Genomic DNA, 21,671 nt, shown 5'->3' with positions numbered 1-21,671 from the left:
ATTGTGTGTAGGTCAGAGAAAGCCAGTGCTGATTCAAGTCAATTCTACTGTCAATCAAGACACGTAAGATAAAGAGGGAACCTAGTAAGAGCAACAGGAAGCCCTTCGGTAGATAATAACTATAGAAAAATGGGTGGCAGTGGCCTGAGCTTGGCCCATGCTAAGCTATTTTGAGTTCTTACCGCTCCATGAGAAACCACTAGTAACTCAAAAGCAAACAGCCTGGAGGCTATGGAAATAACTTTTAATGAGGTCACTGCAGACTTCAACAGTAGGTGCATTCTGAAGAGAAAAGCTGCCATTCCTTCCACTCGTGAAAGGAACAGCAAATGTTGCTTATGAGTACAGGACAAAAGCAATTCTATGTGGTGTCACTATCAGGATATATACATTTATTTATTAACACTTGAGTTTTGAATGTTCCAACATTCTAAGAACCTGGTCGGAAGGTGCAGGTGCTCCTGTTGATTTCATTGTAACTATCTGTTTGGAAAAGACAGTTTCTTTTACAGAATACCTTCTAAAAACAAATATTTCCATCTTTATGGAGCTGAGGAGTGGGAGAGATGTCTTGTGTACTTAAGAAACAGGACTGAGATTTGCAGTAGGAGTGAGGTTCGTGAGCTAGGAGAAGGGAGACAATGCTGGGTTTGTCCATAATATATTTAGAACTGTATTTTATTGCCAGATTTTTGCTAGCAAGTTACATTTGTGACCTTCCTCATAAAACAGAGAGAAGTGCGGTTTCTGGTGTTTGGCAATTGGTGGATAATCTAAGAAGGTGTGTGCTTAAATACAGCAAAAAACAGCTGGGCCACAGTGTTTATTTTTAAGGAGAATTAAGACTTCAGGTAATTATGGTTGTGGCAAGGTTTTGGAGTTTCCATCGTACGAATTTTTTAAGAACAGTTTAGAGAAATATCACTAGGTTTGATACAGATATAGACAGATCCTGTCTGGGACAGTCAAGAGTTTTCCAACTCTTTGAAGAACTGCTGCTTTTTTTTTTTTAAATAAAGTGGAAGAGTCTATGGACAGTTTGATATCCTAATCATCCTAGTGCAGGTTATCCTATAGCGCAAGTTACAGCAGAATGAGAAAGTGTTGTGCCAGGAAAATAATAAATAATAAAGCGTTGTGCTCAGTTTACGGTGGGCCGTGTGGTGTTAGGCACCAGGAGAGAGGGAGAGTGCATGTATGACAGCTGCAATAAAGTATGACCCTAAAAGTACTGCCTTAGTAATTATTTTTCAGAATCAGATTTGTAAGGTGACTTCTCGGCCAATTTTGAAATACTATGCAAGGAGTTTTTTTAAAGGCTGTTTTTAATAGAACTTTGCACACTTCTGTTGTAAGTCTTTAAATGGCTGCAGCCTACACTGGCCTTTCTGTGAGTTTGCCTGAAGCAAGCTGGCCCATTAAAGATTATTCTATTTAAATACTGGCATCTCATAAGCTCTCAGGAACTTCCCTGTTTTTCAGGACTAAAAAATCCCAAAAAACCAAACCACGTAATCTGTGTTGATTCAGTGAGCTGATCACCCAACCCTCTGTATTAGTTTGGTGCATGTAATCTGCTTCATCAAGTACATCTAATTCTTGCTCTTCGTGGAGGTGATTGTGACAATCTGTGTGGCTGGAGCCCTCACCTGTGATGTTGGAAAACTTGTTCATGGCGACATTGGACATGTCATGCGTAAATGCTTAGGCCACAGAGCTCCAAGATAAAGGGATTGTCACAAGCATCCCAAGCTTGTTTTGCAGCGTTCTGCAGAGAGAGAAGTAAACCTGTGCAAATCAGTGTGGGCTAAGAGAGGCTCTGACGCTGCTCCTGCAGGTTCTGGGGTGCTGGGCACTGTTCAGACCGCATGGTCTGCAAGGCATGTTCAAAAGCAGATCTTCAAACATCAACAGACTGCTGCTAGCAAAACTGTAGGTGCCTAAATGAGGGTAATGAAGACCTTAATGCTGTTTCTAAATGTTCTGACAAAGTGAAAACTTGAAAGGAACAGAGTCAGATTTAAAGTAGGGTAGATGTAGTCAGCCTTCTGTTGGTCCCTGAATTACTGCTCTAAATGCAGTTTATTCCCAGAAGCTATAGACAGTGTTCAGATATCCCTCGTGACTTTCTTAACCCATCTCACCCCCTGCTTGGAGGGGAGGAAGAGTAAGAAGAAAATCAAAAGGAGCATAAGCAGCTGCTAGCCTTGTGATTATCATAATAGTTACGTAAGAAACTTAGCTAACCTGCTTAGAACCAGACATGAACGAGGGCTTTTATAGAGGAGGATCCTTTATGGATGTAAATATATTTTTAAAAGCTTCTGAACAAATGGAAATCAAAGACTTTAAATTTGTTCCTCGATATGTTTGTTCTTTGTGTGATGCTGTGTTTCAGCTGTGTAATGTTTGAGAACTAGCTTTTTCTATAGTTTATTTTTAAGAACTGGAAAAGATTTTTGTGCAGACCAATCAAAACTCCTCCCTGAAGACGGAATGTGTAATCCCATGGTGGTTTTAGAATATCCTTGTCATTCTGGAGGGCTGTAAGTACTGTAAGAGGGGTAAGAGGGGGGCATAGAAGCTCTTCCTGCCCTGCTCCAAAGGCAGACCCTGCAGCCAGCTCCCTGCGCCTGCTTTGCCATGCAACAGAAGGAAAAGGTGCTCTTTTCCAATGTGCTTCATGGGGCTTTCTGCTGCTTTTTAAGTGAAACTTGCAGATGTTTTTTACCAGACAGAAGGGGCTGCAGGTTGGGACTGGCTCGGGAGGAAAGGCGGAAAGGGGATTAGTGTTTTGAGTCAGGAATGGGTTGGAGCAAAGAAAAACTGTTTTTTTTTTCAACACTCTTAGTCACCAAAAATGGATTTTGGTGGAAGCAATTTGAGTGCAGTTAAAATGTCTCTGATTAGTGAGATGATAATATTCTGTTCAGTGAGCCCTAACCTGAACAGCAATTCAGTGGGTAGGGTGTAGTAATAGGGCGGTTTGGTCTGTTTAGGGAGAGGAACAAGTAAGGGATCGTCTCTTCATGAGAGTCCCTCACGGGCTCTGCGTACGGTGGGCCCCAAGGATTGCTCAGCATAATGAAGCACCAAGGAGCAAAGGTCCAGAGAGGCAGCTGGCATCTGCCTCCGAAATACTCCTTCCTTTGGGGGACTGTGATCGTGCTGCCAGATCCGGGGGACTGTTCAGCTTCAACATCTCTAAACTTTCAGACATACTTTTTTCCTTCATAAAATAGTCGCTTTTTGGGCTGGGGGTGGGAGTGTGAGAGGCTGATGGACAGTAACAAAGAGAGTAGATGTATAGTGACACTTCTGGACATGGGACTTGTCCCAACTATGTTCCTCTGAAATGTCAGAAATGCATGTGGGAGGGAAGCCTGATTCAGACTTTCAGAGCAGCTTTGTGTCTTGAGCAGAGCTCTGTAGCTGCCTCTAGCCAAAAAGGACAAGTGATGGGCACCCCTGGCATGCAGGCCAGTGCCTGTTTCCTCTTCCTCAGAGTTTGCTTTAACCTATAGCTCCTGTATCACTTCTGCATGTCCTCAGGTACCTCCTCTTTTTCCACACAGAATTTGTAGCCGGGTACTAAAGGCATAACTTCATCTTTTGTCTCAGAGTTCCAAATGTCTGGCGGTCAGCTCAGCATGCAAATGGCCATTGGGCTGTGTAACTGTATTCAGTACATACAGTCGGTCACTGCATGTGTAGCAAGTCAGTTGTTAGACTAACTGTATGTTTACTGATCAATGACACAACAGAGTCCAGCACATCTGGGGAACACAGAAGTTACAGTGTGAGCAAGAAAAATGGGAGCATTAATTCTGTGCCTCTGTAGAGCTGTTACTGACAGAACTTACCCCTAATTCAGAGAGAGGTTTTTATGCAGTCAGTTCTCAGGGGCAAGAAATGTCTCTGTCTCTTACAGAGCACCAGCCTCTGCTCTTCTCATGACTGGAGCTTCCAGCTTCACAGGAGTAAAAATCACAAAACCAGCAGTCAGTTTATATTACACATATCACTTCAGGCGTTTCTGCTTTACGATGTTTTTGTCTCCACCATTTTTCATCCGGAACGGTATGTTCTTCACTGTTTTGTAACTAGAGATAGCTATGCTTTTGTCACATTCTTGAGTCTTGCTAATGTCCTGGTTCCTACCTACTCTGCAAGTGGGAACTGTGCAGTATCTCAGCCACCCGATGCCGTGTTTGTACAGGATGATTCCTAAATAAGTAGAAACTGGTTTTGCTATCAGATTTTGCTCCCTGCGCACGGTGCATGCTGCGTCGCTGTAGATTCCCACTCACCCACACCTCCTGGCTGAGGGCAGCCAAGCCCAAAGACTCGTCGAACCAAACACCGAAGTTACGTTGCTACGAAAGACAGAGAGAGGAAAAATGCTGTGATTTCTTCCGGAGTATATAGTTTTAAGTCCAGCTCTCAACACAGGGACTGCAAACACCGCTAGAAGAGCAGTTTGCCCTGCGGGCCGGCTGGCAGCCACGACTTTTTTTTTTTGGCGGTGGCACGCAGAACACCCGCCGCAGCCGGGTCCTTCGCCAGGCCTTGCACAGCAACGACTTCGGGGTGACCTGTTAGAGGCAGAGGCCCCTTGTCCGTCAGGCGCTGGAGCTGACGCCCTTTGGAGCTGGGAGAGCAAAGGCAGGGTCCGCCGGCGGCGGCCGGCCCGGGCGCTCCTGAGGGGAGACGGCCGAGGGGCCCCGGGGCCACGCCCCGCCGGCGGCAGCCAATGGGGTCTCGCCGCTGGCCGCGAGCGTGGGGGCGGGCAGCCGGCCCGAGGGGGGCTGGGGGGGGGGGGGGCGGCCGCGAAGGCGCGGCCTGTGAGGAGCGTCCGGCTGCTATTGGAGGAGCGGGGCCGGGGGGCGTGGCGGCGAGGGGCGCGTGCCCCGCGGGCGGGGCAGGCGCGCGGCGGGGGCGGGGCCGTCGCTCCGCGGCTCGGTGCGGGCAGCGCTGCTCGGCGGCGGCGCGGCGGGGAGCGGAGCGGAGCGGGGCGGCAGGTGAGGGGCGGCGGGGACGGTGGGCCGCGGCGGTGGAGGAGGGGGCACGGGCTGCCGCCGCGCCCGGCTCGGGGGGAGTGCTGGCGGCGCGTTGCCGGGGGTCAGCGGCCGGCGGCAGGTGCCGCCCGGGGGCCGCGCTTTGTCTCCGCGTGGGGGGATGGGCGCGGCCCCTCAGGAGCGGCGGGGCCGGGCCGCGGCCCAGCGGGGCCTCCCCGGCGGGGCGAGCCGGTGGGGCTCCGGTGGGCAGGGTAACCCCCTCTCCCCGAGCCGCCCCCGCAGGGGCGACCGGGTGTTGCGGAAGGGAGGGCGGCGGGGCGGGGCTAGCCCTCCGCCGCCGGCAACACCGGCTCGGTAGCGAGGGCAAGCGGTGGGGAAGCGGGGTTGCAGCTGGGCGGGGAAGAGCGGGTTAGTGGGACCGGGTGCGTCCACCGCGACCTTGGTAGCGCTTGGAGCGGAGCGGCGGGGGGTGGCACCGGCTTGGTGGCGGGGCGAGGACCGGGGCAGCCCTTCCAGCACGGCCTACGGCCGTGCTGGAAGGGCTGCCCCGGTCCTCGCCCCGCGCCTGGGAGTGTCCTGGTGTAGCTGTGCCTCCGGGAAAAGGCAATAAGGGAGGAACTGTGTTCTGGGAAAGCTTCTGGAAGTCGCAGCGAGCCGGCACGTTGGGCTAGTGCGAAACGTGGAAAAAATTAGACGTGAGTTCTTAGTGATGTTCAAACAGGGGATTGTGAAAGAGTTTTCACCGGTGTCGTGTGGTTGTGGGGCCAATGCTGGAGTACGGTGTTCAGGTTTGATGCTTTCAAAGGATGCTGAGAACTTTCTCAGGTAGGGAAGAGCCTGTTATGTTATCTGAGGAACTCAGGATAACTTTTTAATCAGCAAAAGGATTGACAAGCGACTTGAGTGTCTTCAGGGTGTAGCCCTCTACCAGGGCTTAGAGGGTTGGGAGTGAATGGTGCAGCAGTAAATAATGGCTGAAGCCAGGAAGTGTTTAAAAAAATATAGCATTACGAGTCAGTATCATTGTGTTCCTGAAACATCAGGAACATCAGCCTCAGAGGTAGCAATAACTGCCTTCTACAGAAAGCGAAATTGCTTAATAATTAATCTGTTTTGCTAACTTACAAATGCATTTAAATTATTAACTTGGCAGAAGCTACCTTGTCTGCCTTCTTCAATCTGTTTAACGGTTTTTCCAGCAACAGTAAAAAACATGTTAGAAGGTGGCTTTCTGATAAATACGATACCTTTAACTTCTGGAAGGCCGTGTGTTCACCTTTTTCCCCTTGGCATTGATTTTACTGTCTGTACTGAAACTGAGTGGTTAAGTCCTGTTGTTCTGGAGATCTCATTTTCCATCTTGAACGCATTCTTTTTCAACAGTACGTGGCAAGTGTTTGGGCCCCCTAAGCAGGTGTGTTTTCTGTTACATGAGTGCAATTTGAGATCTTTCTTTTCTCAAATCTAAACTTTCTATGACTGCTGCTTTATCTCAGGGCAGCAGTCTGGAACAGGAGCAGTCCTGAGAGAATATCTGGACCGCTGCAGTGGTTACAAAGGAAGGGGCTACAATCCTGAGTGTTGTAAAACAGCGGGGTCGGTATTTTACTAAACAAGAGCCTTATTCTGTGTAAGGTGGAGTGCTGACTGAGGTCTGCTCGTTTCTGGTCTCACTGTTTGAACAGAGGTCACAGGAGTTCTGTGTTATGCCGTGCGCATAAAATGCAGAAATCGATGAGCGTTACGTTACTGATGTGTCTGTGTGCGTGTGACGTTGGGAGCGAAGCCACTGATGGAGGCATTTGCCCCAATTCAGGAGGAAGCTGATGCCCTGAGCTGTTGTGCTACGTGGTTTTGCATTCTAAGGGGAAAACTGGTGTTTTCCCTTGATTGCTACAAACCGGGCATGGAATTGCATAGGTTTTAATAGGGTCACTTTGAGAGGCCAGGAATGTCTAGCAGAATCCCAGGGGAAGAAAGCAAGCAGGTTATGGACAGAGAAGAATCTGGCAGGGAAGGTGACTTGTTGGTAATCTGGTGCTGAGCAGACTATTTCCATGCTCATCTACACCTGTGTGTAGCAGAACTGGAATCTGCAAGCCAGGGACTTGCCCTGAATTGAGATTTGGCTAGAAAGCATTTAACATAGCGTGGTCATATATGGAATTTGCTCTTTAAATTTCTTCCAACATGTGAAAAGAGTTAGGTTAGTAATACGATTAACAATATTTAATAAGATTAAAATTACCAGCATAACTCTCTTGAGAAAGGTGGATGCAGACTGTCAGCAGTTGACACTTAATCTCTGCTTTCTCCTACGTAAGTGCTGTAAAGAGTTCGGGCTCCTAGACTCTGCTTGCGTTTCAGAAGAGAAAAATTCTGTCCTCGTGTGCTGACAGCTCAGGTATTGCCTTACCTTTCATGTCCACCAACAGCATCATATTCCCGGCGGGGCCATGGGATGTTCCCATATAAGGGCAGAGGGAATAACTGACAGAGGGTTGTAAGGAGTGCACAGAGCCATTCCCTTCGCTTCAGTGCCAGTCTTTGTGTAAAGCGGGGTTGTTTCTGCAAGTGTTGCTGCTGCTGGCACGCTTGGGCTTTCCTGGCACCGTCAGCAGAGACTGCAAGGACTGAACAAGTCTGGAAAGTATCTGTTGCCGCTGAAGGTGGCCCTGTGTGCCTGGAGAGAGACTGCCTGCCAAATAAGCAATGCGAGTTGTATGTTGGGTGTGCTCTGAAGGAAGAAGCAAGCACCCACCCAGGTTGCCTGTGTGTGGGGTGCGTGCTATCCAGCACTGTCCAACGGGAAAACAAAAGCAACTGCGTTTGCCGTCCTCTGCTATTGCTATTTGCTTTCTGGCGTGGTTCATTTAACCAACAGGGGTGGGTATGGGGAGGCATGGTATCTTTTTCAGTAGAAATGCTTTATGCTTTAGTGTTACCTGAGGAGGGAGAACAAAGGATGAGGGGAAGTTCGGAAGAAGGTGAAGCAGCCGCTTCCCACAAATGCTTGGTATTTTTTGTGGTAAAAGCTCTATCTCTGAATCAGTCAGGTTCACATTATTTCTCTTCTGTCATCTTCCTCTCTCAGTCCTTCCTGCTGCCTCTCAAAGCAAACTCACAAGGACTTTGGTTTCTCTTCCTCCCTGGCAGCCTCTCCGTCTGTTCTTTTTTTGTTTGTTTGTAGCTGCTGGGTTTTTTCCCCTGAAACTTCAAATTGGCTGTTGTAGCCAAGTTCTGAGCTGAACCCTCCCTATCTTGCATAAGGGCATCCTGGAGGAAGATGATAGCACTTTGATTCATCCCAACTTGCAGGCTGTGCAGGATGGTAGCAGTCAGAGGAGGCATGAGCCTGCCTGCTTTCTTGTAAGAATTAGCCCTCTAGATACGAGCTAGTTTCAGGAAGCAGGGGTTGGACTGGTGCCCTTTTCGCTCACCTGGATCTTCAGTGAAATGGCTTTGTGCTCCAAGTGCTGGAAAGCTGGTACGTTCTTCTGACTCTCCTTTGCATTCCCCATAATCTGTTAAAGCCCTGGATCTCATTCATGTTTATTTGCAGTTCTCGTGAGTATCTGATTGCAGGATTACTGTATCTGAAAGGATTCATCTTCTGCTGTTCATCAAAACCACAGGAGGGCTGCTTTTGCCTTTATGGGAATGTGCCAGCTGGTCTTTCATTGTGCTGGTATCATTTTCCTTGTGCTGATATCTGAGGCATCTTTGATGACCTGATGGTTTTGATGATGTATTTAGAGAAGATTCATATTGATCATTACTTGAGCATTGTCTGGTTTGATCTTGGTGCTGGAAGACAATTCTTAGAAAGTTCTTGCATGTGTTTTTTCAGGGACAAGCATTTGAGGTGTTAGGAGCGTGTGCACGCTCTCATGATGTGATACCGTTGTTCCAGGAGGCAGAGTAGGTGCTTAATGCAATTGGGAAACAGTAAGCTCATGTGTTGCACAGTCTTCACTCCAGCGCTGCAGTAAGAGCCGAAAGACCTTACCCCTCAGCACGCTGGGTCTAGGGACTCTCTAAAAACCACTTGGAGGGATTTTTGCAAACTGTGTAGCTCTCTAGAACCATATAGGATCTGCCTTCATGCTATGGTTTGCTATAGTGATAACTGAGATGCACCCCTGCTTAATAAACTGGCCTGCGTTGTAGTCGCTGGAGCTCAGGCTTGCTAAGCTGCAAAGGTGCAAAAACATGAAGCAGGATGTTTCGACCTGTACTGACATGCAGCTTTGACTAATGGCAGAACCACAGCGCTTTGGTGTGATCTCTTTAAGGCTCTGCTTTTTCTCCCCAACTGCTTAAGTAATAAATCTGGAGGACTTGTTTTCACTGCTAATAATTTTTTTTTAGCCAAGTAGTAACTAAGACATCTGAGCTATTTAGAGATTGCAGGAAGCAATTTAGATCTCCACTAACTAGAAGTAAATACTGTCTCCATAGGCTTGAGGGGGGGGAGAACAAGAAACAAATGCTGTCAGTTTAGGTGGATTTTATTTTTTTTTATTATTATTATTTAATAAATTTTTAAATTATTTATAATATCCCAAATTTAATGTTAGAATTTCACTTTCAAATCCTACATGCCACCCCCAAGAAAGAAAAGGGGGGAAAAATGAAGTAGAAAAGAACTTTGTGTTAGGATGATCTGACAGGAAGATTTTACATGTTGATCAAAATGTGAGGTGAATCTTGAAATGATATAGATCCTAAGGGAGTTCCCAGATGCCAGACTTTAATCACATGTGAACTTTAGTTATTTGCTTGCAGTATAAACACTGCAGGTACTGTGAGGAATACTTCTCCAGTGCCTGGCAAACGTGTGAGATTTCACATTGCTTTTGGCTTTGAAGTTTAACTACAGAACAGTGTGGAACTGGTGGGTTGAGTTTCCCCAGCCTCTGCTCTGCACCCATGCTGCTGCTCTCAAAATTCCTGCAACTTCATAGCTACTCCCTTTTAGGAAATGGTAATTCTTTTCCCTTCTTGAAGTATCTGAACATGTAATTTTATCTTGCTACTTGTATCTGTTCCCATTCTAGCTCATGTGGAAAGTCTTTTGTCCCTATGTCAGGGGGGCTGTAGGCAGATCTTTGTTACTGGTGTTAGTTTAGCTAGGCTGCTTCTGTGTTGGGGGCTGGAGTTTAGGAGTTGGGTGACCGCTTGCTCCAAATACCCACCTAGAATCTGTGGTGGGTTACACAACTGTAAGGTATTAATTATATGGATTGCTGTTGCTAGCAAGCATTATATCTGCAGGTGCAGAGAATTTCAAGTCATCACCATTTTGATTCTCTTTTGCACTTTTCCTTAATTCTGAATTTAAAGGCAGTGCTGCCTTTGGAGCTTCTGGGTTTCAGTGAAAAAACATGCCTGTCAGCTTATCTCAGCATAACGTAGTATTGCCTGTCAACTGAGTTGCAATGATGGGATTCATACCGCTGCTGAAGTTATCACAAGGAGAATGCGGTCTTTCTTGCATCCTACCCTTCCCTGCAGCTCTGCCCTGGCAGGAGAGTAGTTGTGCTTGGGACTGTGCAGGTGGGAGAAGTTTATTGTATTCAAGCATTTGTCTATGCTGATGAAACTAGTTTTCTGACTAAATTGCATGTCATTCTATAAATAGAATGGGTATATTTGACATCTTACCCTATTATAATAATTCTGAAAATTACTACATAGAAGTAGTGTTTTCAGCTTAAGGTTTCTGCCCATGTATGCCGATTTCAAAATTATTTTTGTTTCAATCTCTGTTCCTTTAGCTCTCCTGTACCACACCATTTCATATTTTGGTTAGGTGATCTCCCTATTCTTTGTGTGGAGTTACTCTAAGAACTGGAGTGCAGCCTGTTTTCCCCTCCCTGGTCCTGACTCCTGGAGAATATGTGCTCTTGAAATCCTTCTGTTGCTTACAAGTGGCCATGCCCATCCTCCTGTGTGATACAGTGAGGAGTTTCTGGGCTCTCTAATCTCCATAAAGACCTGCCAACCTCTGTGAACAGCTGGCCAAGCAAATACTTGAGAATATGCTCCTGACAGTGGCCTGCAAGTGCTATGTGCTCAGCTGGAAGTTCTTCAGACAACAAGAATTTAAAGCACAGGAACCAGGGCTTCAGAGATGCTCCTATACCCGCCAGACCAGGCTTTGTCAGAAATAATGTTATCACTGAAGTTGGTGTAGGGTTTCGGACAGCTTGGAGTTAATGGCCCTGAAGCAACTCTCCGTTTAGCAATTTCAGCTTTGATCCCAAGATTTTTTGCATTAGACAAACCTTAAAATGCTGGAGAGAGCAATTCTGTTAGTGAATTACCTACTAGTAAATTATCATACGTGAGACCATTTCGGTAACTCTTCTGGGATCGTGTGTCTGTTGTCTTCCATACGCTAGGGTCATGAGGAGTTCTTACCTGTCCTGTGCTGTCTCCTACCTTTAGTGTAGCCAAAAAATGTATGTGCTGGAGAGCTGTAGTGCAAAAGCAGTTCCTGGACTTCTGAATCCCACTGCCATCAATGTTTTGATCTCTATTTGCATACTGCTTGACTTCTTGCATACAGATTGCAGTCCATTACTGAATGATTCTGCCCAAGAGAATGGTAAAACGGGTGTGCAGCTGAATTAATTGCATGGGAGCTATGTGTGCCACTGTGGGAAATAGAAAAGCAGTAACCGGGGGCTCTGTTTATTTGCCAACTCTTTTTAGCTAGTTTAGCATTTTGAGAGAAATCGATGAAATGAGGCTGCAGAAATGTTGAAGGACCTAGGGAGACTAAGGCATTTGTGAATTTATGTTCTGATCCTTAGCTTAGCTCAAGCATATTTTGGATTGCATTTCATGTCAACCTGCAACTGTTGAGAGAGATTTAAGGCAAAGATCGCAAGGGCTTTTTGCTGCTTGGCCTGCATGTCAGTGCAGCTTTCTCATGGCTACAATGAAGAGGTGTGGTTCCCTTGCACAACTATGCCTTCTGGGGGACTGCTATCGCTGTAACGGGTAGCGCTGACTCTCTTACGGTTTGTTCGTTTCCTTGATCTAGATTTTTCCTGTCTTTTTGGGATTTGTAACCAGAAAACGTTCTCCAGATGTGTGACAGCCTACAGAGGTGCATGTGCAATGACAAAATGGCCCTGGGTGCCTGCTACTAGCTTGTAGTCTTGGCAGCATAGGCAAAATTTGAATTGGCAAGAAGGCAGAGCAGTCCCTGGGGCACTGCCATCCCCGAGTGACTCAGTCTGCCGAGCTCCTTGGCGACAGTAACAGGCAGTTGGAGTCCCAGTGCTGGAGTGTCTGCTTGTGGTCTGTGCCCAGCAATGCTGAGATGATGTAGAGCTAAAGAAAAAGGAGCGGCAAGGTAGAGCAGCTGCCCTACAAACGCTGTTCTTGTTCTCTGCGCTACCGAGAGGGCAGCCACCTGCAAGGTTACTCTCCACAGCAGCAGAGATGGGAGTAGGGGCTGTGTGTGCTGGCAGTGTGGCCATATGAGCAGCTGTGCAGGAACAGATGAAAGAGCCATTTAGTCTGTTTTGCTTTTTCTGGGCTTGGGACAGTCAAGTCTCTGTCCTCATAGTGCCCAAGTCATCATGGCCCCTTCCTTCTCAACACTGAACTGGTCTGCAGGGGAGGTGGAAGCCTGTGTCAGCCTCAGTAACAAGCTCAGCAGAGTGCCACAAATCTAGGGGCTTCTGGAGTAGTTCTGACAATCACGCTTTCTTGCTTATTGTATTTTAAAACTATTCCTGTGTGGTGTTGTAAAAGTGCTGTGTTCTGGATACTTGAACCTTGTAAATGCATTTTCTGTCCACAAAACACAGAAGGCCTGCTTGCCATCAACGGTCTTGCAAATTGTTCTGTTTCATTGCGGTACTGAGGCCTGTACGTACAGGGTGGTGGCATTGTGAAGCTTTCCTTAATGACCCATATTGATACTGGCCACTGTTCCATAACGCATAACAAGGCTTCACAACACTGGGGAGAGCTGTCTCTCTTGAAGTCTGTGAATAAAGGTTGTAAAGAGTAGAAAGAGTAGGCAAGCTGATGGCAGTATTGCGGACTCATGTTATTTTGGAGTCAGCCATTCGAATACATCTACAGCATCCCACCATCACAGAGCTGCTATAGCAACAGCTCTTGCAGTGGACCTATGAATGCCAAACTCATTAGCTGCAGACAAATAACATCTAAATAGTGTTTACCTTCCAGATGATGACAGTGATGGGTGTCCTGCTGGGAGGAACTTGTATGCTGGCGTTCTGCTCACACAGCCCCAATAAACTTGAACATTTCCGGTTACGTACTTTTGTAGTTTGATGTTCTGTTGCTGATCGAAGGCTTGCATCTGTGTCTGGTGCAGGTGGTTAGCAGCAGCATGCAAGTCCCAGGATGGTGCTGCACTGAGCAAATCTGTGGTGGGAGAATGACCTGCACTTGGCAGTTCTGAGGTTTCATCCTTTTCCTTTGCCTGCCTTGCCTCCTGAATGTTTGAGAGCCATTGGGCTATGCATCTGTTTACCTTCCTCCCAGTGCTGCCAGCACAGTGTAATCCTAACGGGTGCTGTAGTGACAGTTACAGGCTCCGTGTTCTCTGCAGGCTGACAGAGCCTGTTGGATCATCAAAACACAAATGACACCTGGCCGTTCAGCTCTAGGATTGTAATCTGCATCCCCGAGTGCACCACGTAGGAAGCACCAGAAGGCACAACGTCCTAATGGTGGAACTTTGCCCCAAATGCAATGCGTTTTATTTTAAGTGGGTAGAAATCATATGCATGCAGTGATTCATGAGGGAAATAGTTTCAACCAATAGAAACATATGGAGCATCCGTGTTACTACACTGTGTAATGAAAAATACATCTCCAAACTCTTTTCTGTGTAGAGAAAGCCGTCAAGTTTTTGTGCTTATGAAACTGTGATCTCTGTACTGGGAACTCTCCTTTGTGATGCTGCTTCACTTGTAGTAAGACTGAAATGGAACTGTTAGTCTACAAATTGGTACTGATTTCTTCACCACTCAGTGACCTATAGGAAGATCTGTGTCTTCTGTTTGTCTTCAGGCTGCTCTTCTGTGCATTCTCTGAGAAGTCACGTCCCTTTGGCCTGTTTTGGACAGAAAGGTGAAAAGCTCAAGTGGGGAAAAGAGAATTGATCTCTTGGGAACTGCAAGAAAAAAGAGGAGTACTACAGAACTATCATTCTACGGGAGCAAAACACTTCCTTTAAAATGAAGGCTCTGTTTACATGTATTAATTCCCTTTGGTTTTTGTGGGATGGAAAGGTCACTCTGTCTCTATCTAAACTATGAAAAAATCAATGATCTAATCAATTTCTAAAGTAGATTTAGTCAAAATGACTACTGTGGTGTGGCTTGGGCTTTGATGTGTGAAAGTGTCCCAAAAAGCTGCTAGAAAAGTCAATGCAAAGCATCACTGCAAATAAACTTACAGAATTTGTAAGGGAATTTTCTGTCCCATTCACTGTGTCTGCAGGATGGTTTTTTCCCTTGCCCAGTCCCAGCATGGCTTCCTCCTTGTGTTTCTACTGAAAGAACAGATCGCTGAGAGCAGATCAACAAAAGCAGTCACGCAGTTCACTTGAGCGGTCATGCATAAACATGAGCAGACTTTCTGCTGTTAAAGCCAACGGGTAGCCTTCCCTGCCACCAGCTTTCCATAGGCTGCATGTTTCTGCTTCTTGGAGCAATGTTGAGGATCTCATCCAAGGGGATAGTGTCCCTGATAGACAGCCAGGTATTAGTGTTCCCAGGTAGCCGGGCTGGGGGGTTCACAATGGCAAGTAAGTTTCTTGCTTTGAAAATACCAAGTTAAGGATTGATGAAAGCCACGTGTCTCATTCTACACTGTTGCCTTGAAATTATTTTCTTCTGAGTGGTATCATGGACAGAGCCCTTCCTGCTATCACACTGACCTGCACCCAAACCTTGGCCTGCGCTTCTGCCTGCACACAGAGCATAAGCTCTCTGCCTTGTGCTCTTTGCGAACGTAGATGTGCATTTGACATACAACGCAAAATGAGAACTGTCACTAAAAGGAAATGCTGGTTGGAGGTGGGAGTTGAATGGGCCTCCTGCTAGAACAGGAGCAGTAGGAGGTACTAGTCCTCGTGATATGGAGTGCCTGGTGAACATCTACAAGGGATTAATGCTTTTCGTGCAGCGATCCTGAATAACTCGGGTCTTTGGGGAGACTTGAGATGGGCAGTTATTGGTTTTGATGTATACTTCAGAGGATATATACCTCCGAAGGGCTGGGTTGTGTTAATAGTAAGAAAGAGCAGCTGGAAAGGACCAGGTGAGTACAAGGCAGCAGGTGACTATGTTCATGTAATGTTTTTCTTAGGATGTTTGACTTGGAGCCGTACAATGGTATGAATAATTGATCTGTGCCAACATCAACAGCATACCTTCTAATTATTTAATTAAAAAAAAAAGGCTGGTGCATCTGAAATCATGGGTTATGGGGGACATGTTGAAAAGTGGTATTCCTAGTAGGTGTCTTCAACGAGCATCAGTACTATCCTCTGCTGTTGAATAGTTCATCAGTATTCTGGAAATAAATCTAAAGCCACTGCTAATGTTGATTCAGCAAAGAAGCAAGCAATGCAGAGGGCAAATTCAAAACCATGGCTGGAGGTGACAGGTCTGTTGGGATTTTCTTGCTTGAAGATCCTGAATAGTACGTTAATCTTTGGCAGAATGGGGATCAGGTAGTGAAGTTTTCCTTAGAGCTTTCGGAGAAATGATTAAATGGTGACTAAGAACCATTTAGGAGTATGAGCTCCTTACACTCAGTAGAGTCAGATAATTGACTGTTAGCTAACTGATACAATCTCGGCAGTCTACGATTTCTGTAGCTCCTCCGTTATGCTGTAAAACGGGTCTAGTGAAATAACATCCATTTCATACAGGCGAGTATAGACTTCTGTGTGCCAGAGATGCTGATCGTTCACCGATTGTGTGCTTCACCAAAGCAGTGACCCTGAAGAAGGGGGAGGAGGTGTGGGGGGTGACAATCAAATTGATATTAAAAAAAAAAAAAAAATTCTAAGTTGTTCAAGCACCAGAGAAGGTGCCTTGTAATGAGAGGCTGACAGGGCTGATCTGTTGATTGCCAGAAAAGCTATTGAGAGGTGCCTTGGTTAAAGCACGTACATAATTGACTCTGAGGAGCTACTCTTTAATCCAGCAGAGAAGGAATTAATGGCTCAAGGCAGAAGGCAAACAAATAAGAAATTAGACTGGCCTTGCTGCCAGAAAGAATGATAGAGCCATTGGAGCAAACTACTAGGAGAGTAGTGAACTTATGTTTTGACCTCCAAAGGCCTCTAGTCTAGATGCCATAAACCACTACATTTCACAGAACCACTTAATGGGTTTTGTGGGGGTGCGAGTGGAGAAAATGGAAGGGCGCCTGTGTGTTAGGCAGGAAGTTGGAGTGGTCTTACCTTAAATTATGTGACTGTGGCTAATCCTGCTGCAATTGATTTCTGTTGTTCTGTGCTTTAGAAATAACCCCAAGACTAATGCAGTTGTGCTCCTCATCCCTTTTTTTTTCCCTCCCAAACTTTGTTCATGTCTAAATGTTTTATGCACCCTAAGTGGTACATCCTGGATATGAAGAATCTTGTTTACGACGGGAGTGTTAACTTGAACTTTGTACTTCAGATGTCTCCTGAGAATGAAATCTTCTTTATATTTCTCACAATATTTCTTTCACCGTTACGCTGATCTTTCTATGTGACCTGTCTTGTGGTACTTATTTTACTGATTAAACTTTCTAGGAAAGTAGAGTTTTATTAAGCAGTTGGTGTGTAAACCCATGTATGCTGAGGAACAGTGTTTACTTAAATGCTATTGGAATTTATTTCAGTTACTTTCATTAATCTTCTCTTGTATTCAACGTGGAAATCCTGTACAAGGAGTAAATCTGATGAATGTTAGCCTATGATTATTCCAGAATACCTTGTGATTGTTTACAGGCTGAAAATGAATTTATAGTTTTGTAAGGCCAGACAAATCATTGAGTTCATGTAGCCTGATGTGTAATGCAAGTCAGTGGGCTTCCCTGAATTGAAGCTAAACATCTAAATTGAGACAGTGTTAATAAAGAGAAGAGTTGTGAGTGATGGAGAGCTTGCCATTCCAAATACATTTTAAGATACCTCTGACAAAAGAGGTTTGGAAAACAGACCTTGTTCTGCTCACTCCAGAAACGTGCAATTAGCAAATTATTAACTTTGTTCTGAATGGGTTGATTAACGTGGTACTTGTTCTGTTTGGCTTCTGATTGACTATATAATAGCCAACATCAGCAATCTCTGTCCTGTGCTGGATTGTGAAGTCTGCTAATTAACACATTAGTTTCATATTGCTGCTGCCAATGTTTGCACTGAAGAACTTCGCTTTTTTTGGCCATATGGACGGGTGGGAATATGAAGATCGTATTATGGCTCTGTGGTCATTCATGTGTGATGCTTTGTGCTCTGTTTTTCCCAAGATGTCTAATCAGGCTTGGGGCTGAACAGTGCCTTTTCGGAGGATCTTTAACTGAAAGGTCAAAATAAGCACAAGGCCTGGAGACAAGTCTCGAGGTCTCCCCCCACCCCCCTTTGTGTCTGTGCCTCTCTGCCTATACATATGTAGGAGTCCTTCACCCGACGCATTCATCTGTGATTCCTTTCTTGAGACCCAGGGCTTCGAAGTGCCCTGCTGCCAGTCAGGGTCTTCCCAAACAGCGCACAGCTCTGCAGGCTGAATCTCACGCAACAATCTGAGATCTTGTTTATTGGGGGCCGGGGGGACAATTTGTGGTTGGGGAGCTCCTGGCACTCACCTATTGATGGGTCTGCTGGCTCTCCACCATTGCCGTGTGCTGTTAGCTGCCTGGCATGTGTGTCTCAATTAACCACATGTAGGTAGACCAGGATTTCCCTTAAAGGCAGTATTTGCTTATAGACTGGGATCTGATGGTTCTTCAAGGGAGCAGGAAGGAAAATATGCCTTACAGTGGTCTCAAAGTGAGGCCTCCAAGTGATGCCATGGAAACTGAAGACTTGGGTTTGCAGTACAGATCGGGTCTGACCTAAGTGGGATTTGTTCACGCTTACCCTGCGCTACCTCCCATCCGTGCACTGAAGGCTCTCCCTGGAAACTCCCTGTGGGAAAGCATAACCATCGGGAGTGGGAGATGTTGAAATCTGGGTATTTGCTCTAGCTCTCAGGGTGCGTCTGAGGAAGATGCCTTTGTTTTAGTAAAGGAGATCTATTTTTCAGGTATTGATGGGTTTGTGCCTGTTGTAAGAGCATGTGAGACAGTCAGCTCTTTTGCTTTTCTTTTACTGTCACTGTTTCAGCCCTGCCTTGGCTACTCCCTTCCTTTACTCGCCAAGTGCAACTGAAACTGAGGTATCGAAGCAGCCCATCTAGGTTTTTTGTATGCAATCTAGCAAATGTTAGTGCTGGAAGTTGGACTCTTGCTGCTGTTTGTCTGGTAACATTAGCCTCTGTTGTTTCCTTGTTCTGCTTTTGAAAAATACTGGTTTGGTTTCTGTGTGAGAGGTGGTTGGCCCATAAATGCATGCCAACCCACCTAATAATTCTTTTCAAAAATCCTTCATCAGGTCTTTTCTGTTATGTAGTTTAAAAAGAATAAAAAAACCCAAACACCTCCCTTTACCCCTGGAAACAGCAGTCGTCTTGTTCTGCTGAGCTGACTGCTGCTCATACTGATCAGTACTGTTTCCTTTGTCTTCATTTATTTTAGAGTTAAGCTATAAGCTGTTTAAGACTGGGCTATTTTTGTTCTGTACTTTTGCAGGATCTTTTACATGAGTCTCCTAAATGCTAAAAAAAATGCTTTTAAAGGCAAAACTACCATCCATGTCAGGGGCAAGATGGTCATTGCTCTAAAAATGAAGTTTTGTGGTTTTGTGCTGATAAAATGTTTTGGCAAGCACATGCCTGCACAGAGGAATGCCTAGGTCAGGGCCGGACTCATGGCCATCTTCTGTCTTTAAGTTGGATTGCCTTTTGTCAGCCAGATGCCTTATGATCCCCACCTTCTCTCTCTGCCCCTCTTCTGACAGTAGATGTGGGCACTCAGCAGGGGCTCTGCCGCCGTGTTTGCTTTAGCTGGGGAGGTGTTTGCCTTCACTGCAGAATTCCAGCTTCCAGCCGCCGGGGAAACCTGGAGCGGTTGTGTTGATTTATTAGGGTACAGTGCGCCTCAGGAATGCCTTTGCTAAGGAGCTGGGAGTGATGGAAGGGATCCTGCCTGACCCAGCGTGAAGCCTTCTTGTTTTCTTTTACAGAGATGCTAAGCAGGAATTCCCCAAAGCAAGGTAAGAAAAATAGCTCACTCAGCTGACTACTTTAGAGCGTGTCAAAGTGAGACTTCAGTTAGGTTTCCCTGGCGTGGAACCAAGGAGGTGGATGATAGCTGCAATTTTAAGAGTGCAATTTTAAGGGAGTTTTTGGTGGGAGACGATAATGTGAATTGCCTGACCAGAGGGTTTGTATGCTTTTGGTTTGTGTTAAGAGCTGGCATTCCTGAGCTACTGACTAGGGCTTTTTTTCTGGGACTTGGCTTTGGGCCATCTGAATGTTTTGCACTTGAAAGAAGCAAGTTCCAACCTCTTTGGATTTGCAGACTTCTAAACATTTTCCAATAGAGATACGGCAATGGATTTGCTTTTTTAATTACCTTTGCAGATGACAAAAGTTTATGGACTACAAGCTTAAAAATGACACAAGTGTGTCTTCCCTGTAGTGAGTTCACTAGAATACCTTCACCTCTCCATAATTTGTCCCAGGCATCTGACAGGCACCCCTTATTTTCCTTTCTTGTCTGGCAGGCACACAGAAATATGTGTTTCTGGACTTTTTCTTTCTTTTGAGATTTTGGTGGCTGTTGCCCCAGCTGATCTGAAACCAAAACCTAGGAAAATGTTGGGTGTTTATACAGGGTAGGGTGGACAGCCGGTCACTTTGTGTTGATCAAGTATTTGGTAGTTGCAGAGTAGGTTGTGTTTATGGGGCATCAGTGCTGAGAAGGAATTTCCTTTCCTGGCTGAGGTAGAAAGACTGTCCACGTACAGCTTTCTTCTTTGCTTTAGCATTCCTTGAGTTTGTTTCCTATTTTACAAATGCGTCTTTTGAGAACTGCCAGGAAAACGTCTCTCTCAAATGGAAATGGAAATTTCTGAGCTCACAGGGATGAAAACCTTTGGGTCTGTACTCACTGAGTGAAAAGAGGATTACCAACCAGCCATTCTTCAGGGTGCAAAGCAGTGGAGCAAAGTCTGCAGAGACTCTCCGAAAGTTATTGGCTTTCCTCAGGAAGGGTGCTTGTGAATAGAATTGAATGAGTCTGGTCCTGTCCTTCTTAGCTTCTCTGCTGCAAGTACAGAGAGCAGTGAAACTTTGAACTCAGTAGATGCTTGAATAAAATGGAAAACTTCTTTTTGAAGTAGATGTCTTGCGAACAAGTCTAGAGCCAGTGTTCCTATATTACTGTAAGAGAATTAATGGTTTTGTGACTGCGTTTGGGCCTGATAGAAAGCAGGGAGGCAATGCTGATTTTTTCCAGAACTATTTGAAGGGTTCAGAAATGAGGATGGTCTGCTGGAGTAGATGCAGATGGCTTATTTTCACTGGGGACTGTTAAACCTGCCAAAGTGTAAACTGCATCTTAACAGAAAGATGCGAGACAAGGCCTGCACATCTCTCCCTCCTAATTACCACAGCTCAGCTGCTGCTGTCTCTTATGCTTACAGATCTGAAAGGTGACAATGACAATGTCTTGAATGGCAAAGCAATAGCAGGAAGGATTTATTTTTTTTTTTTAGCTGTAATCTGGAACAAAGAAGTTATTCAACCAATAGACAAGAATATCCTCATGAAAAAATCTTCCTCCTAGAAACTGCTCTTCATGAGACCACCGGAATTTTTGTAGGTCTCGACGGCTTGTCTCCTGAGTGACTACAGGTAAAGCAGCAACCTGCTTCATCCTCTTTCCCACACCAAGAGCCTTGGGAATGTCTACCACAGCAGCAGGACTGCCATTTTTGCTGTCCCTGCAGCTCTGCACCAGAGTGCCTTTGTACACATTACCTTGTCAAGAAGTTGGAAGGCTCTTCTCGCCTCTTCTGGCAAAAATCTCCCGTAACGTTTTCACAGCAGTTACTTTAGTTGCTGAAACACAGACTTTCAGATCCTCATCACTCATGGCACACAAAAAAGAGAAAAGATAGTTTTGAGTAGGAGCTCCTCTTAGGGGGACAGAGACGTCAGGGGGGAAGGATAATACTGTAGGTGTGATTGCATTGCAATGGTACAGAAAGAGCACGTGACAGTTCTGGATTCAGTGTTTCCCTGTGAAAATCTGTTGTAGGTTGCAGTCTCTCGTGGCAGCCTTGCTGGTTAGCTATTAAATTGTTCAATCTCCCCTCACCCACGACCCTACCCTGTTTCACTGTACCCCTGTAAATCTGGTTTAAGAAACAGCTTTGTGAAGTTTCTCTTCCTGCCTCCCCACTTCTTCTCTTGAGCTCAGGAGAACGTGCTGGCACCCAAGCCTTGGCAGGCACATTTTTAGTGCCACCTTTTGCTTCTGTCCCTTACC

At 45.8% G+C, this 21,671-nt stretch overlaps 1 protein-coding gene across 2 annotated transcripts in view; it reads left to right on the top strand.

Moving 5' to 3' along the window:
* Positions 1-4,942: 4,942 nt before the first annotated feature.
* Positions 4,943-21,671, top strand: part of PLXNB1 (plexin B1) — an 84,826-nt gene continuing 68,097 nt past the window's right edge. The window contains exon 1 of one of the 2 annotated variants that reach the window (XM_072876091.1): positions 4,943-5,021. The gene's annotated coding sequence lies outside the window, so the exon portion shown is untranslated. Of the gene's footprint in view, positions 5,022-19,341; positions 19,390-21,671 lie in introns of those variants that run through there. The other variant, XM_072876093.1, reaches the window with a different exon arrangement.

The sequence above is a fragment of the Ciconia boyciana genome, chromosome 11 (assembly GCF_034638445.1).
Source record: "Ciconia boyciana chromosome 11, ASM3463844v1, whole genome shotgun sequence".
NCBI classification, from domain to species: Eukaryota; Metazoa; Chordata; class Aves; order Ciconiiformes; family Ciconiidae; genus Ciconia; species Ciconia boyciana.
Note: the sequence above shows the minus strand (reverse complement) of the source record. Positions and strands in the feature narration are given on the sequence as shown.